General features: G+C 38.5%; 1 pseudogene; it reads right to left on the bottom strand.

The window, feature by feature from the left end:
- Positions 1 to 213: 213 nt before the first annotated feature.
- Positions 214 to 1,543, bottom strand: LOC108377139 (protein ABHD17B pseudogene; annotated as a pseudogene).
- Positions 1,544 to 5,655: the final 4,112 nt, after the last annotated feature.

Below are 5,655 nucleotides of genomic sequence, written 5' to 3'. Positions count from 1 at the left end.
CGTGGAAATGGGGCTACCGGTAGTAGAGCTTGACAACGATTGAGGGACTCACCGATCTTGGCGGGGAGTTTGTGGCCGCTACAACAACAAATCCCGGTCCAATAAACCCCACCCTATTGACGCCCCTGTCCCTATGGACAGACCCCATCGAGGCTGCACGCTTTGTGGGGCTATCGCTAATAGACCTTGGCGGCAACGATTGAGGGACTAACCGATCTGAGCGGGGTTGTTGTAGCCGCTACAACAACAACTAAAACTAAACGGTTCACCCAAAAGAACTAAAGCGCCCAAATCTATTATATACCCTAGGATATATACCCTTGTCAGGAAACACGAAAAGGCTCAAGTCATCAATTCGAAGCAAGCGAAAATGCAAGTAAAAATTGTGATTTTTGTCTATTTTTATAAAGGCTCCCTAGAAGACTGCCTAGGCCAGCTGGGAGTTACATTTTTAAAAACGCCAACTCCCCCTGCGCCCATCAGGCAAACAACAATCGGCCGTAAAAGAAAGTTTCCACCAGTCAATTTTTCTGGCGAACGCTGTTTGACAAAATTCGCGATAATTTGTTCTTATTTATTAATTCTACTTCTTGAGTACAGGGACAGAATGACAATTTACAAGTTTTTCTACTAAATACATAATTCCTAATACCTAATATTACGTAAGTGTGTACCTAACATCTTTACCTGGTTCTTAGCGCATGCCAAGCGGCTTCGATGTCAGCATATAGATTCTTTTCTGATGGTTTTCCGCCACTCATTCCATATCCAGAATAATCATAGCCAAATATATTACAATTTAGCTGTGAACCAAGCGATATATAGAAACTGCTCATTTGTCCTAGGTCAACTGCATTCCCATGTGAAAAAAGCAGAGTATACTTCGCGTTTCTACTACAACGCACATATATACAAGTAATAAGATTTCCACGCGCGGTTCTGGTGAAGAACGATTCAACCTTTGACTTATCGCGTTCTGAATACTGCCATTCTGCTCGTTCAAATAAATGCAAGTTGTACTTCACATTAGAATCGTCTGCTGGTGTCAATTTATAGGTGGGTTCCGGCGGTTGGAATGCTAATTTTGCAGCGATCGGTCCTGGGCATGGTGGGCAGCAAAACATGCAACAAAGCTCACTTATACTAAACATCCCGCTTTTTTGTTAAAAGATTAACTCTTATACGATATCGATATAGGCAAATAAAAGTTAATGGCTTTCGCGAATTTCTAGTCTTTCTTGCTTGGGTTATGAACTGATTCCCCACAAAATAACTTTCAGAATTTCATTTTCGGTATTTTTTTTGAAGAGGAACCAAATAAATGCATTTTGAAATTTAACACCTAAGCAATAAACGTAGCGTAAACAAACTCACATAAAGGAACGACCAAACGTAATATGGTTAATCCTTATAATCTATATATCTGTTATTTATATTAACCAAAACAGCCTGGGCTTTGGAATGACAAATACACCATCAATAATTAGGGTTAGAGGTGTAAACTATCGATTGTGCTATCGATACTATCGAATGGTTCTATTTTTTGCACTATCGAATGGTCGTTGGCCACTATGGATAGTCTTTGTTTGAAACTATGTTCACATTACCAACATAAAATACTTAGGGCCGGTTACTCAATGTCTGGTTAACGCTAATCACCGGTTAAACATAGTTATCGACGTTACCGACTCCCTGTTGTATGCATGGAGTCGTAGACGTCGATAACGATGTTTAACCGCAGATTAGTGTTAACCAGACATTGAGTAACCGGCCCTTAGTTTCGTTTAAAATACCTCACTAAGGGCCGGTTTCTCCATCTCTGGTTAACACTAACTCCCCGGTTAAACATTGTTATCGACGTTCTAACTCCATGCATATAACAGGGAGTCGATAAGGTCGGTAACGATGTTTACCGGGGGATTAGTGTTAACCGGATATAGAGAAACCGGCCCTAAGGGCCGGTTGTTCAATGTCTGGTTATCACTGCCACTACACTATCGACGATTTCGACATCATGCATGTAACATGTGATCGATAAAGCAGTAGTTGTGCTTAACCGGAGCTTCTACCTCCGATTTGTGCTAATCAGACATTGAACAACCGGCCCTAAATTAAGTGCGTTCATACACGCGATTCTTTATTTGGCTTGACAGCTTTGTTATTGTTTATTTAACCAAAAGAGATCGCGAATGTGAGTAATTGCGTATATTTTTATATTCTGAGTTGTTTGTGGTAATATTTTAGATTTTAGATGAGCGATCAAAAGAGAAAGCTTCTGGAAATATTTTACAAACTACCACGCGCGATTATTAAAAACAAAAACGTCCAAACACAATGACATTTCAGTTATTGGACAATACTTTTTTCGAATATTATCGATAAAATTAGATCCAACACTGATTTGTTCGTGATTTGGTTCTTGGTTTAAGATAAACTACGTACTTTCAACTTAATTTACTGAGAGACTTTACAAGGCGAAATTACTTAGTTTGTACTTAATTTATGCGTAAATTAAGATTGACCTCTAAATTACGCTAATGGGAACATAGTTTGAGGAAGTATACATTATGCAGCGTTTTTGCTGCATTTACAATGCAACATTTAGCACTTTCGAACATATGTTTTCGAAGAGCGTTTGTGCTACCGCATTTAGCAAATGTACTTTTACGCGAGTTCGAAATCGTATGCTTTTGACAAACAGCCCTGTTCCAGTCGCTTATTCAGATCCGTATCTATTACGATAAATTCTCACGGAAAAGATAATGTCCAAAAACCCCTACTGAAAAGGAAAAAATTAATTCTAAACCGAAAATTCAATACAAAAACTTGAATTGTTTTAACCATAACCGAACATTTGTTTGTGTATATATTCATTTGTCGGCGCTGTCAATTATAATTTCCACACTTAATTAGGAAACAAAACAAACAGAGTTGATCACAAATTAATCCAGATTTCTATCAGCATCATATCGATGTTGAATTTGCGTAACTTTTCTTTATCCAAATAATGTATAATAATAAATGAAATCTCGATCGGCGATCACTGAAACGCAGCTAGCGACTGTATACTCGAAAAAGCAATGTTGCCAGTTTTTCTCATTAAACCATGTTCGAATCGTGGAAATTTTGGAAGATCACGGGGTTGCTTTTAGCATTTAGATTCTTAATGCAAAAATGGAGTTGCATTTAGTTGCATTTAGGTGACGAATTTTGTATGGATAAATGTACATTTAGAGTAGCATTTAGAGCTAAATGTGCTAAATGTGCTTTTACGCATAAGCCAAAACAGCCCATTAGTCTGTTCCTTTGAACTTCGGACTTAAGCAAGCGTTGCCGCTTTGTTGTTGTTGTTGTTGTTGTAGCGGCTGTTGTTGAACGAGTTTGGTAATTTGGTAATTTTTTTCAATGTGGTAAATTTTGTCAACGTAAGGGCCGGTTACTCAATATCTGGTTAACACTAATCTGCGGTTAAACATAGCTATCGACGTTACCGACTCTCTGTTGTATGCATGGAGTCGAAGACGTCGATAACGATGTTTAACCGCAGATTAGTGTCAACCAGACATTGAGTAACCGGCCCTAAGTCTTTTCTTTTAAGTTTTTAATACTAACCTATTACTTGAAAAAATTTATGAGTTTGAATCTTCTTAAAATTGCACAAAACAAAACAATTTGCTTATGTACTTACATATGTATGTGTCTACCCCTTAAGAGATCCAAAAATTGAAAGGGCTCTTTAAAGGTACGATCGCACTAGGCGACGGGACACGACACTACACAGCGCGGCAAAACATTCTTTGCATGTATTCTTATGGAGCATACCCCACTACGCTGCGCGTCAAAGTTGACCAACTAGGCAAAAGTGTCGCGCCGCGTGGTGTCGCGCAGTTCCGGTGCCGCATAGTACGGTATACCTAGCGGAACGACATAACATTTCGTATTATATTTTTAACTTGAAGTAATTGGATTTCCAATTTTGAGTGAATATTCACTTGCACTTCATTCAAGAAGAAAATTGTATGTAAAGAATCATAATATTTGAGAAGAATTTGCCAAGGAAAATAAAAATAAAAGGCAATAAAAGTGTCGCGCCACTGCAGTTTCAGTGCGATATAACAAAAAGTGTCGCGCCGTGTCGCGTAGTGCCGCTGCAGTGTCGCGTCGCCTAGGGCGGTCTTACCTTAATGTAACAAGGTAAGCCCTTAGGGTCGGTTGTTCGATGTCTGGTTATCACTTCCACTACAATATCGATGATTTCGACATCATGCATGTAACATGTGATCGATAAAGCAGTCGTTGTACTTAACCGGAGCTTCTACCTCCGATTTGTGCTAATCAGACATTGAACGACCGGCCCTTAGTATGAGCTCGCAATATGGCAATGTAAGGAAACCACCCATTTTTCCCAATATGGCGGCTCGATCCCAGCCCCTACAGTCCCACAAATCAGTGTTTTGGATCATTTTAACTTGCCGGAACCATTAGATAGATAGATAGATAGTTGGTTGCGTAAGGCACTGCGACCGGTTGCCGGAACCATTGGTGAAAGAAAATAATTTAACAGGACTAATTAAAATTTTGCGATTAAATACGAATGTGACCCATTTATAAAATTGTAAAAGTAAATTTTATCTATCGTTTAGCGATAAATTTGCTGGTTTCATGATGTGCTTTTAAGGGCCGGTTACTCAATGTCTGTTTGTCACTACTTCGCAGTTAAACATCATTATCGACGTTTTCGTCATCATGCATATAACATGGGATCGATAAAGCAGTATTTAAATAATTTGTAAATACCTAACTCACTGTTTATTCGATGTTGAAAAATTCTTTTTTAATATTGCCTGATTATAAAAAAGCAATAATATGACCATCGAAAAAGAAAATAAAGTAAAAAATGGCAACGTCTTGATTATTAAAAGACAATAAGATGACAATCGAAAAAGAAAATAAACCTAGCAATGGCGGCGTCTTGCGCTTATTTGCAAATGGTACCACTAATCAATACTTATTTGCGTGATTTAGTTATTTGCACATAAAAAATTAACTCAGCGTCTATACGGCAATATTTACCATTTTGCAAATTTTTATTTGCAAATAATACGTGCGTATAAACGTAGTATCACTCAAGTGATAGTAAAAGGAGAACAGATGCAGAAGTGCACGGGAACGCAAAAAGCACCATTTCCTGTAAAAACGTCAGTTGGTTTGTTTACATGGCATTGGTACAACACTGAAATGGCTGAAATATCACTAAATAATTATTAAAATCTATACATATTCATTGTCGGCCGCTGTGGTATAGTGGTAAGCAGTGCGCGCTTTCACTCTACAGCGCCTGGGTTCAAACCCTGGTCAAAGCAACATCGCAAAAAATATAGAAAAAAGGTTTTTTCTTAACAGCGGTCTTCCCACGGCAGGCAATCGCAAACCTCCGATTGTATTTCTGCCATGAAAAACAGCTTCTCATAAAAATACAATCGCCGTTCGGAGTCGGCGTGAAACTGTAGGTCCCTCCGCTTTGTGTGACAATATCAAAGCGCACACCACAAATCGGAGGAGCAGCTCGGCCAAACACTAACATATGTGTAAGCGCCAATCTATTATTATTATTATACATATTCAAATATTTCGTTGTTAACTTCCATTTTTTTA

The sequence above is a fragment of the Rhagoletis zephyria genome, unplaced genomic scaffold, assembly GCF_001687245.7.
Source record: "Rhagoletis zephyria isolate East Lansing unplaced genomic scaffold, Rhagoletis_zephyria_1.1 Rzeph_scaffold_11558, whole genome shotgun sequence".
Lineage (NCBI taxonomy): Eukaryota > Metazoa > Arthropoda > Insecta > Diptera > Tephritidae > Rhagoletis > Rhagoletis zephyria.
This window is presented reverse-complemented; position numbering and strand designations above follow the sequence as displayed.